This window comes from Pteronotus mesoamericanus, unplaced genomic scaffold, assembly GCF_021234165.1.
Source record: "Pteronotus mesoamericanus isolate MK-2021 breed Mesoamerican mustached bat unplaced genomic scaffold, CSHL_Meso_final contig_82, whole genome shotgun sequence".
Lineage (NCBI taxonomy): Eukaryota > Metazoa > Chordata > Mammalia > Chiroptera > Mormoopidae > Pteronotus > Pteronotus mesoamericanus.
Genome location: NW_026555265.1, coordinates 2,915,811 through 2,928,933, shown reverse-complemented (window position 1 = coordinate 2,928,933; position 13,123 = coordinate 2,915,811).

The following is a 13,123-nucleotide window of genomic DNA, read 5'->3' as shown; positions in this document are numbered from 1 at the left end:
CTTCTCCTCCTCCTCATCCTCCCTGTCCTCCTCCTCATCCTCCCTCTCCTCTTTCTCCTCCTCCCTCTCCTCCTCCTCCTCTTTCTCCTCCTCCTCCTCCTCCTCTTTCTCCTCCTCCTCCTCTTTCTCCTCCTCCTCCTCCTCCTCCTCCTCCTTCTCCTCATCCTCCTCCTCCTCCTCCTCGTCTTTCCCCTCCTCCTCCTCTTTATTCTTCAATTCTACTACTACTTCTCCTCCTCCTTTGCATTGAAGACAGAGAAGATACACAAGGTATAGAGCCTGGGCATTTAAATGAAATCATGTAACTTCCTCAAGAGGTGAGGCCTGGATGTGATAAGACCAGTAGGAAGAGAGAAGAGTCAGAGGCATCCAACCATTTGGAATTAGAAGCAGGATTGGTATGGGGAGGCAAAAGAGAGGAAGGTTTGTAATCCTTTCCTTCCCCTAAAACTGCTATGTAACTGCATGGCAAGCCGCCTTCTCTCTGGTCTCAGTTTCTTTACCCATACAATTAGGTTCTTAGATTTGATGTTCTCCAACACTCTCCCAGCTCTTCAATTTGATGCTACTTTCAACATGTTGACCAAATTCGTCTTCCCAGAGGATAGCATGCCACATTAGGCTCTGTTCTAAACCTTCTCGTGTTTATATTTTATTAATTATCTAAGGATATAATACTGCTATATGAGTAAACATGGAATTAAAGCAATGGTTGTTTCGCAGCTTTATATTAAATAAATTATTTTTAAAAATACCCAAGATCATTTTTTTTCCAGGAAGAACTAAGCATAAGTGACAGTCCTGATATTTGATATAGCCAGCTCTATAGCTGAACTCCTTTCTCTTCCCAAGACTATTGTACTAACGTGTGATGCAAACATGACCTTTTGTAAGCATCAGCCTTTTGTAAAGAAATGAAAACTTGATATGGTAAACAGTAGTGGTAGACTTTCAGTAAATGCCTCATTAAAGATAAGCAGTTTACAAAAGGTTTGTTTACTCTCTGTTCTGCACACTTCATTGTACCATGGGAAAAAGAATGATCTCAACATAAAAAAAAAAAAAGAATACATCGTCACACTTCCCAAATGAATACTTTCTCCCTTTTTTGAGTATTTAGTTTTTTTCTTGAGAAAAAAATGGTGTCACAAGCTACTTTATTGGTTTAGAGGACTCAAGCCAATGTGAACAAATGATTACGTATCTACTTCTGGGCTTCTGCACAATTTTACACAGTTTTCAAACCCAGTTTTCAGCCAGTGGCTATAGAATAATCACTGTTGGCATTTTGCCACACTACAGAATCGGCCTATCTGAATGTATTTTTGCCTATCCCAACTCAGTCAGTGTACAAGTCTGCTGAGTTTTGACCTCAGGTAAGCCCAGAACATGGAAGAGTTGTGACTGCCAATGAGCTTTCAGAGGTTGGGCGTTCAGCCCAGCTAGGGGCCAGTCCTTGGCATAAGAAATGTTGATGGATGGAGCTTTAATCTCTCTTGGTTCACAAGAAATGAAAGGTTTCAGAGAGGTTCAAACACAGAAGGAGACAATTTGATACCACCTTTTTATTCTAACAACAAGTATCTATGATGCACCTATTAACTGCATTACACCTTGGAATAGGGTGCTGAGAAAAGTAGACACAGTGCCTATCTTACATGCTAACACAAAAATAATACAGTTGATGTTTGAACAACACAAGTGTTAAGGGTGCTCTCGCATGGTGGAAAACCCAAATATGACTTTTGACCCCCCCCAAAACCTTACTAATAGCCTTCTGGAAGCATTACCTCTAACATAAACAATCAACACATATTTTGTTTGTTTTAGGCATTATATGCCATAGTCTTACAAAAAGGTAAGCTTGAGGGAAAATGTTATTAAAATTATAAGAAAAAATATTTTTATATTTTTATATGTTTTATATGTTTTCAATAAGTAAGTACTGTACCTACTTATTGAAAACAATCCCTGTGTAAGAGGACCCATGCAGTTCAAACCTATGTTGTTCAAGGTTCAACTGTACAATACATTGTGAAAAAGAAACAACATCCAAAATGGAGTCATTTGTGATAAGCTTCACCGATACTTAATTCCTAACTTAATTGCGGTTTCAGTATCCCTCAGGAGTGGAATTTTAAATCACTCAGTCTGAAATTTCCTGATCAACTTTAGTGAAGTAATCTGCCTGATAAGACCTGCCTTCCTCTAAGAGAAGGTGAACTTGTCTGAAATAATCCATTCCCTTAACCTCTTCGTCCCCACCCTCCTTCTCCCTATAATAACCTTCCATTTTGCATAACACCGTGGAGCTGCCTTCTGCTCATTCGGTGGTATGCTGCCTGTTTCATGAATCACTGAATAAAGTCAATTAGATCTTTACATTCGCTTGCTTAAATGTTTGCTTTTTAACAATATCAAACTAACTCCAAGGGAAAAGGTTGGTGGGATAGCTTGGCTGAGGCCTCCCAAGGGACCCCTGGATGGACTAGGCTGACTGCTTCAGCTGCAAGCCTCCTTTGATGGTGATGGAACAATGATGAGCATGTAGACACACCCCAAGGCCTGATGGGCAAACACAAATATGGAACACAGTTTTTTGGCTTCGCACGACAGCAGCAGGTAGTAAAGGGTGATATGCAAAGGAGCCATGTCTTCCTGGGTCATGCAGGCCTCGCTGGCTCCTTTAGGAAGCTGTGTAGAGTTGTGTGACGACTGAAGAACATCTGCTGGTTCTTGGTGATCTCAGCATCTGGGGATTGGCTTTAGGATGTGCTCTGCCTCGTTCCTGTCTGCACTGCACAGCCTCATCCACTCCGGGAGAATTACAGCAGATATCAGGGAAGGGGAAAGCATGTCTGCCCAATGATAAGGAATTGATTATATTTATACAGATGAAGCAAAAGTAGGTTTACAGTTGTGAGCACATGAAACACAGAGGTTATTTTGTATTATTATTTATTAATTATTATATTATTTTCCATACAAAAACTAAGAAACTACTTTTGCCCCACCCTGTATTTCCAACTACAGTTTTAGGTGAATAAAAAGAGGTCCATGATATATATTTTGAATTTAATTAAATATAATTTATATGCCATAAAATTGATTCATTTTCAGCATATGTATGATTTTTAATGAATTTACAAAATTGTATAGCCATCACTATATTCTGGCATTTAAAAAGTTCCACCATCCCAAAAAGAAACCTTGCTCCCATTTACATTTAGTCATTCCCATCCCTAGCTGCAGCCCCAGGCAACCACCAGTTTACTCCGTGATCTGCATATCCTGGACATTTCATATAAATGGAAGTCTACCATGCGTAAACTTTCACATCTGGCTTCTTTCACTTTGCATGATGTTTTCAAGCTTCATCCATGTTGTAGTATTAATACTTTGTTCTTTTCATGGCCAAATAATATTCCATTGCATGGATATACCATTTTCTGTTTATCCATTCATCGATTATTGAATATTTGGATTATTTCAACTTTGCAGCTAGTTTATGGTAGGATATGTTTTGAAATATTTAATGAGATTTTTACTCATATTTTTACCTGTGGCCCTTTGCTCACTGTATTAGCTTAAGACATTCCATGTTAATGCATTTACCAGAGAAAGGACAGGGGAGATGTCAGGGTGAATGAGATTAGGTTTCTCCTGCTTTGCAGATTAAATGTAATATTAATTGGAAGTTCCCAATTACAGATAATTTTTAAATCTTTATTTCTTACTTTTCAGTTGTGGATTAAAATTAGTATCCTCTATAAGTTATCCAGCCTTTATCTGAGAACCCTTTACTCAGCATGACTCTAAATTACTGTATTTTGCAGTGTATAGTGCATAATTTTTGCCCAGATTTTTGAGGGAAAAATAAGAATGCATATATGCATGTGCAGTACTAATTCTACATCTATATAAATGTCTTTAGTTCTTTTATTTATACTCATGTGTTAGAAGTATCACTCTAAAAAGCAATAACACTATCTGTATGCAAAATAAGTCCCTGGAATATGATAATCGATTTTGTTTCTAAATATAAATAAATAAATAATTGAATTAAAAAAATAAATAATTTTTTTTCCCTGAAAGTTTGGGCCAAAAACGTGGTTGTGCGCTGTACATGAAGGTGTATTACACACAGCAAAATATGATAACCATGCCTCAGTCCTCCACTCTCCACACCTTCCTCTTTCCACCTACTTCCCAGTCACAATGCAGGTTCATCCCTGACTTCTCTCTGTCCCCAACTCCTCTCTTCAATCAGTTGTCAAATTTGGACAATATTTCCCTGAAAAGTTCTCTCCAATTGTCCCCTTCTCTGAGGCTGGGTTCTTAATGAAGTGCAGTCCCATCATTTTATGCATTTAACATTGACAAATTCAGATTGAGTGCAGAGAGAAGAGAGAGGAACAATGGAAATGCTGCCAGCATTCCTCTCCACCAGGGCTTTGGTGAGCAGGACATGAGAGATGTGAGCCTGCTGTCCCACAGTGGGTCTCCCAGTCTCTGCTTGCTTTCTATAGTGTGCTCTCTCACCTCCCTGATTCTCTCATTTAAAGATACCCATTTTCTTTATTTGTCATGGCCCCCAGTGAAAAGACAGCTGCTTCTTCCGGTGCTCAAGCAATAAACATCAATTAGCTCGAGGAAAAATGGGCTGTGCTGGGCTCCAACATACCATCCTCCAAGGTATTCTTCAAAGATAATTTCAAGCAAAAATTTCCACCACTTGCTTTCATTTCATTCACTAACACTAACAGTAGAAGGGGAGCCACTGGTCACCAGGAAAATTCAAATGTGTTTTGCATGTACAGTATTAACACAATCCTACCAAAAGAAAAAAACTTGAATAAAAATTGATCTACATACAGAACAGTAGGTCATTAGTTCATGCTTGCATTCCTAAAATGATTGTTTAAACCGAAGGGGCGAGTGTTTTCACCTTCCATTTGAACCTTACAGAATCCAAGTCAGGAAGATGGTATTATCTCATCTGTCAGGTTGACTTATGCAGCAGCACACAACCTTAATATCTCACCTAAATTCTGATCCCCTTCAGTTCCAGATCCCTCATGTGGATGCAGCTGTGTAACTTGATGCTCAGACAAATGCAGGATATAGAGAAGGCTCTGGATAAATATTTAGCTTCCTTTTATCAGGCAAGTTTATTATACGCTTTCCCTGTGCCTCTGACACATGGCATAACAGACAGGCGGGGGGAAAACCAGAACCCTTCAGGATATCCTGAACAGAAATAAAAGCATCAAGAATGGCTTTGGTGACATTTGCAAATTCTAAGTAGGACAGGGCACATTTCTTTAGGTCCCCAGTACAACGTACAGATAAAGCACAGGGGAGGATGGTCAGGCTAGAAGTCAAGAGACTTGGGGTCTTGTACTGACTCTGTCAATAAAGATATGACCCTGAGCAAGTCCTTTCTTCTGCCAGGGCCTCAGCCATTCAGTCATTCATTTAATAGATAAGGATTCACTGTCCCACATTCCCCTGTGTCTTTACAGTATGGATATAATAAAATGATGAACATAAAGCACATTGCAAACTGTAAACACTATGGAGCTATTGTTATTGGAGTTCATAATTCTAACACTGTTTTTCCTATCTCCTCTCAATCTTTTCCATACAGCTTTCAAAGTTAGCCTTGGGTGGTCTCTCATGGTCTATTTGGCCCTTAATTTGTCAATATTCTTAACAGTGGATGTAGTAAACCACAAACTGATTCAAATATAATATATTTTGAAGTTTGATTTACCCAAATAGAAAGGGGATAAGAGGACTTCCCAGTATTACGCTCTTAAATAGTTGATTACTCAACTGATGTCTAAATTCTCGAAGTGTTTTTCTTTAAGGAAAAAAAAAAGTTGATGCTGCGTTAGGATGATGGCTAAATTTCCAATTAAGTTCTTTAAAGCACATGATTTTGACATTTGAATCCTACCTCTGATTACAATTAAGGACTATACTTGACCATCATGGCAGAGGTAGGAAGAAACAAAGTATGATTTTGTTGCCTACCATTTTATAATGGCTAATTATTATGGTACAAAAATCATCTAAATTACAATGCTTCTCATTCCATGTGCTCTACTTAATCAAAAGGCAAGTAGAATTCATTGGGGTAAAGAACAAAAAAGATCAAAACTTCTGGGAAGTTTATCTGTCCCTGTCACTAACTCACTGCTTACTGTTTAACTATGAGATTATAATCTTTCATATTCAGCTTGTCCTTCTAAAAAGTGGGTGTAATACCACTAGCTCTCCCTGATCCACCAACTTCTATCTTATACCAAAGTCTATAAAACAACTATTAATGACCTGGCAAAGGGGTGTTGCTAGGTGAATAGGATGCTTATATGTCTCACTTGCCCAGGACACTCCTAACTTATGCCTGTTGTCTCAGGGTAATTATAAATAGCTCTAGTTTGTACTCCCAAAAGTGGCCCAATTTGGACCATTGATTTTTTTTTGTCTTTTTGCTGTATAGCACAGGACATCTTCAAGTAAATGTTTCTTGAGTACTTATTAATGTGGAAGCCCCTGAGCATGACATTTACTCAAAACAGTCATATAACAAAGTCCAGTGATATGAATATAAATACTTGACACAAAATTGAAAGTTGTTGTATTTTAAGGTGCTATTTATGTTCAGGATTGGGGACAAATTACGTTTAATTATTCTTGCATTCTTTCATTCATATTATCAAGTACCTACTACAAGGCAGGCACTTGACTAAATATTAGGGATACAACAGAGAATAAAGACATAGATAAGCATTTGGCTAGAGGCTAATTGGGGTTATAATCAAGGGAGAGCATAAGAGGGGCACACGGGTCTTAGGGAGGAGAAGGATGAGGAAGATTTGCTGAAAGAAGCAATAGGTAAGAAGAGATCTAAGAGAAGAGTAAGCATTAGTTAAGTGAAGAGATGTAGGGCAAGGAAGGGTGCTCCAAGGAAAGGATCCAGAACAAGGAAAGACAGAATTGTGAGATCCTGGCAGGATCAGGGAATTAAAAATAGTTCATTATGACTTGAGAATAGAATGTGGGGAGAATAAGAAAAGATGAGCTTATAAGGCAATAGAGCTCGCAAAATTTGGACCAAGTTGGGAGGGAACATAACTCAGAGAAAGGAAAAGGGAAAAGCAAAAGGGTGTAGCAGAGCATAGGCAATTTATCTGAGACATTGATGACTTTATCCAAAGTCCATATAGGAATTTTAAGCAAGGGATGTGCTTGGGATGGTGGTTCTTAGCAGTGGAATTGAGAGTATGCAAGTTCACTTCTTGTTTCTGGTCCCTGCTAGACTACTTCATCTCCTGTGGGTCAACCTGCACACATATAGAGGTACGTGCCTTTAGAACTCACTGAATGCCATCCTCCAATTTAATATGTGAGAGAATTGAGCCTCTGGGCAAAGTTTGTGCCCTATAGAGTACTGCGTAGCTATCCCTTTCCCCATCAAACCTCTATTTCTACTTTCTCAGAGCTAGGAAATCCTAGCCCCAACCAATAGACCTGCACAGAATGAAAGGCTGAAGACACCATAAATCAGATCAGAAATGAAGTATGACATCCAGCTTTCCTCTGGGAGTGGGTTTGACCAGGACCCACGTAGACAGAGTAGAATCAAGGGTCTACCATAAAAAATAGTAGATGACAACTCATTTGAAGAATGATATGTAGACGATAAGACCACCAGGGAGTTATTTAAAATATACTGGTTGTGTCATACAGCATTCTTAGTTGTAAGAATGTTATAAGAAGTAAATTAAACTCTGACAATATAAACCAAAGGTTAAGTGTATTAAACAGATGTTGAGGAGCTTCTAAAGTCTACTTTGAGACTAAAGAACACGTTCAAAAACTATGCAACCTGGAATGAAGCTATTTAATCTGTCCGGCACTGACACTACCAATGCCACCATGTCGGTCAATGCCCCATCTGGTTTCAGGAACTGTAGCCCTCTGACAGGCTAGAGGGCCCCAAGGCTGGAGCTAAGGAAGGAGGCCTTGGGAAAATAGGCCCCCGAGGAGATAAAATATGTCCCTCTGGCAGGGACGCAGCCCCTGCCTCCCTCACATCACCCTGCTTGGCCCTGGAGGATGGCTGGTTAGTCAAAGATGGGTAAGAACCCTCAATGGAAGGGGCAACCTAAGACAGGCACAGCCACAATGGGCATCACGGAAAAACCTGCGGGACATGGAGAAAGGGCAAAAGGCCCCTCACCCCTCAACTTTGATATGGCCAGGGTCCTCGTTCTTTCTGAAAGAAGTCTCCTTATTTCCTGGCTGCCCTGCCTTCCCCCTACTTGGCTCCGGTTTGAAACAATACTGGAAGCAGCCCTAAACTGGATCTGGAAGTTCCCAGGGGAAATCAGGCCTAGAAGTAAATTCTTTAAAGCATGCTTTGATTTTATCTCAAAAGCTATGATAACCAGCCCATGCTGGGAAGGAAATTTATATTATTTACATACCCTGACACTAAACCCTTTGGCACCCTTATGTTTACTTGTCTCCTCTCAGACCCATGTAAATTGGTGCGTTCCTGCTGTTTTCTTCAAAACATCATCTATTCTCTGTGAACATTAATATATTGATATAATGAGATCACCTATACATTCCTATTACCTAGCCCCATTGATAACCCTTTCAATAAAAGGCTTTGGACACAGGGGCTCGGGGCCTTCTCCACTAGAGGGAAGAGCCATCCCCTCTCCTGGAAGACAGAGAAGTATCTGGTATGACTCATTTTATTTTCCCTTATCCATGATGACCACCAGGACGGGCTCTGTGGGATTCAGAGTCCACGCTCCCTCCCTCAGCTGGCCCTTAGACGGGACCCTCAGATCCAGAGTCTGGTGTCCCTCTCACACCACCAGTGACCTGTACTACTGGTAACCCCAGCACTAGGTGCTGGCTTTAGAACCGCCACCATACTGTCTCCGGGAACTGGAGTTGGCCAGTCTGCTCTGCTTCCTTGAACTACTTGTGTAGTCAGTGCCTGGAGCAAATACGTCAAACTGCCAGAGCCTAGTCTGTGTGTCTTAATTATAAGGGAGACTGAGAAATTGAGTTTCTGTCACTTTCAGTTTTTATATGGGAGACAAGCTTTGCTTCATAACATGAGAGATTCTCCAAACATAGGAAGGAAGAAGGAGGAGATTGAGATGTTGAGATGCAAAAGGAATGACGAATGTTCATTACACTACAAAACAAGGGAAATGAGAACATTATCCTAGAAATACAAAGGAAGAACAACCTTCTGGATGTGATTCATCTGAGGAACCAGAAGAAAATGATAAAGAAGTTATCACACAGAGGTCGGCGCCCTCTCACCGTAGCATCTTGATCAAAGTTTCTCTTTTACTCCTGTCACTGTGGCTTTTTCTCATATGATATTAACCCCATACCTGTACATAAGAAATTTCTCTTGAAGGACTGATTCCTCATATGAGACTTCACATTATTGAAATAGCTAATTAAGTATCATTAGTGCTTTTTTTTTTTTTTTAGAAAAATCAAAACATCTATGTCGGTTAAAAAATATTGGCAGAGCACATCATTACATAATAAAAATTATTTCTTTTTTAAGTCTTTATATTATTTAAGTTTTCTTGGCTAAGCTGATAAGCATAGACTTGTAAAAATAAACTTTAACAAAATATTTTCTGTCTTCATGAAGATATTCAAATAGGAAAGCAAATCATACGTGATATTTTCCCTATGCCTTCCTTTCCAGGGTTATCCCTTGCTGTTCCCCCATGTACACTGTGTTCTCACAGATCTACCTCGTGCTTTTCTACCTTAGTGTCTTTGCTAACTAAAAAACCCACCTCTAGCAGCCCACCAAAAATCTCTGTGGGTATGGACTTAAGAGTCCTTCAAAACCAGATCAGGAGATACCTTCTCCATGAAGACTTCCCTGATAGAACCACTGGTATGCTAAACCTCTTTCAACTCTCTGGATATCTCTTCAAGTTTTTAACGCTTACACTTTATATCTCATATCATATTATTAGTAATAATAGTAGTAGCAGTAGCAGTAATATTCTAATGCCTTGATTAGAGTAATCATCAATAGGTGATTGCTAAGTGAATGATTAATCATTTGTCCTAGGAAGCAGATCCAAAAGACTGTGGAAACATCATGGCATTTCTTCTCTGATCTTTCACAAGCTGTGTAGTACTGCTTTGAATTTGGTTAATAGAGGAACCCAGTTTAACTCTCAATAGCTTTTTTACTCTTGACAAATAGGAATTCCAAGAAAAACACTTGTGGTTTTGTTGTTGTTGTCATCGTTGTTTTGTTTTATTTTAAAAACATCAAAAGAACATATATCTGTCTTTATTTAGAACAACCTACTATCTTATCATGGGCAACTTGCTTCCTGGGTTCCAGAGGAACTGTTTGCTCTAAAATAAGAAGAACTGAATTTGGATTGAGAAATCTCTAATGTCACTTCCAAATGTAGCCTTCTATCATCCTTAAGTGATTGGCTTTTAGAGGCTTCAGCTGCTGTGCTCTAAAATATTATAATGTCAATATCATAATTATCAATAATGGTTAGTGTTTACCAAATGCTTAGTCTGATGCATTCTTAATTCTCATATCATCTAGTCTTTGCTGCAATATTATTATTTTTTTTCTTTCTAAAATAACCTAAAGCCAAAGCCCTCCCCTCAATGGTTTGCTTTCTCACTTGGAGGCATGCCTTCTGCAAGCTGTTCCCAATTAACCTTTCTCCTAGCTGCCAGTGCCTGGGTCCCCGGGACTTGGCAATCCAGCCTCTGAAAGAACCCATCATCATGACAAACAATCAACAATTACATTTTCTTGCATACTAGTTCTAAGCTAGGCAATCACCATTTTCTTCACAACATGTGTCTCCAAGTCCAATTAAATGATGAATTTGTAATACATTCAATGGAAATTTTATCAATAATCTATAATGTGCACTGTTATACCTTGTAAACTGTGGATAGTATGTAACATGCAATCTACCATAACCCCACACAACTAACATTTATTTCCAATTTTATGTTTATGGATAGTTTCCCAATATATGCATAACGTATTATCACCAAGAATTCATAACAATGGTCACTGAATTGACTTTCAAATGTGTTGTAGTTAAGAAGTATTGAGAGAGGCCTGCTTTGTTGGGACCAACATAGAGCAGACTCCACTAGACGGCATGGCTGACTGTGTAGACAGAGATGGAGGCTTTCTATTTTGCTCATCAATTTTAAGGGATCGCTCACTATATCCAAATAGCATCTCAACCACCCAAATTCTAATCAAATTTTTTCTCTATAAAGCCTTTCTAGATCTCTACTTCTCCAGCCAGAAATAGCTTCCTCCCTCTAACTACGCATTGGACCTTTTCTATACATCATCTATTATATTTTTATTTTTATTTTTTAAATTTTTCATTACATTTTTTCTTCCCATTCGTATTTTATATCCCATATTACTCTAAGAATACCTACCCTAGACACATTGAATCTGTAATTTTAAAAAGCCTCATGATTCATATGAGGAGCCAGGAACATCTGTGTAAAAGGCAGGAATTACATGCATATGTCACATGTCCTTTGAGACACAGAAGAACACAGTGGTTAAGGGCCCAGGTGCTCCCATGTCAGACTGCCCAGTTTCACATTCCAGCTCTGCCACTTTCAAGTTAGGCCTCTGGCAAGTCACTTAACTACCATAAACTTAATATGTAAATTGGGATAGAACAGTACCTGTCTCCTAGGCTTATTGTGAGATTACATGAGTCAACCCATGTAAGTACTAAGAGTGCTTGGCATTTAGTATGTGCTATGCATGTCAGCTGTCGTTGTCTCTTTTAATAGTCTCTGCCCAGGAACTGCTTTGTGACTGAATGTATAAAACCATGTACATTCCCAGTGATGTGAAGCACAACCACATGCATATTCTATCACATATTTCCCAGGGGATTTAGGGGAACTAATTTATTTATTTTAATAAATCAGAGCCATCTGTGATCTTTATAAATCATACATATTATTGACAGTACATGCATTATTTCATTTTTATGTTTTTACAGCAACTGACCACTTTCTTCTCTCTGGGACAAAGTTCATTCATGGACCATGTCATTGTCAGCAGGCAACATACACAGGGCATTTGTGAAGGCTTCACTGGCCCTGCTATGTCATGGGTTGAAAGTCCCAGAGGAACTTTCATGGGTCATTTCCCAGTGACGTGAACAAACTGGAATCCTAACTGACGCCTCAGATGAGTAAGGCAAGTGAGTGCACAGGCCAGATATAAGGAAGCTGTGGGCAGGGGATTAGGCTTTACAGTAATACAGACAAATGTAGGACTCAAATTAATTATCACTTTCTCTACAACTTGTATATGTTTTGGTTCCCAAACTGCATTTTTTAATATACCATACCTTGTTTATACATCAGGGAGTAAGAAATCCAAATGTAATATCTTTAAGCAAAAATTGGCATTAGTTAGCACTGTAGCATGTTTGCAAAGTGGCCACTATAATCTTAGCTATCCCTGTATGCGCCCACCTTTGCAATGTGACTGCAATTCCTCCCATAGAGAGGTGGAATCTGCTTATCCATCCTTTGGATCTAGGCTAGCCTTGTGACTTTGACCAATAAGAGAATACAGAAGAAATAATATTTTGCAACTTCTAAGCCTAGGCTTCAAGATGTGCAGCATCAGCTCTTACCCTCTCTTGCTGGGTTTACAACTCAACAGCACATGAAAAAGCCAGAGCTAGCCTGCTGGATGCTGGAGACTCACAGCCTGACTCATGGCCAGCGCCAATCAGCCCGAAGCAGACCTGCCAATTGTCTGTAGCTGCATGAGTCTACCCAGGCAAGTTCATTAGAATGACCACTCAGCTGAGCCCAGCCCCAAGTACTGACCACAAAAATTGTGAGCTAATAAATAACTATTTTAGGTCACTAAATTTTGGCCTAAATTTACTATGGAACTTGTTGGTTCTATAGCAAAGACTAACTGATACATAAGAACACTGAAAGAAAAATCTGCCCTTTAATTCAGTGAAGATACTTGGACTTTTGACAAACTTCCTAGGCCTTTTAA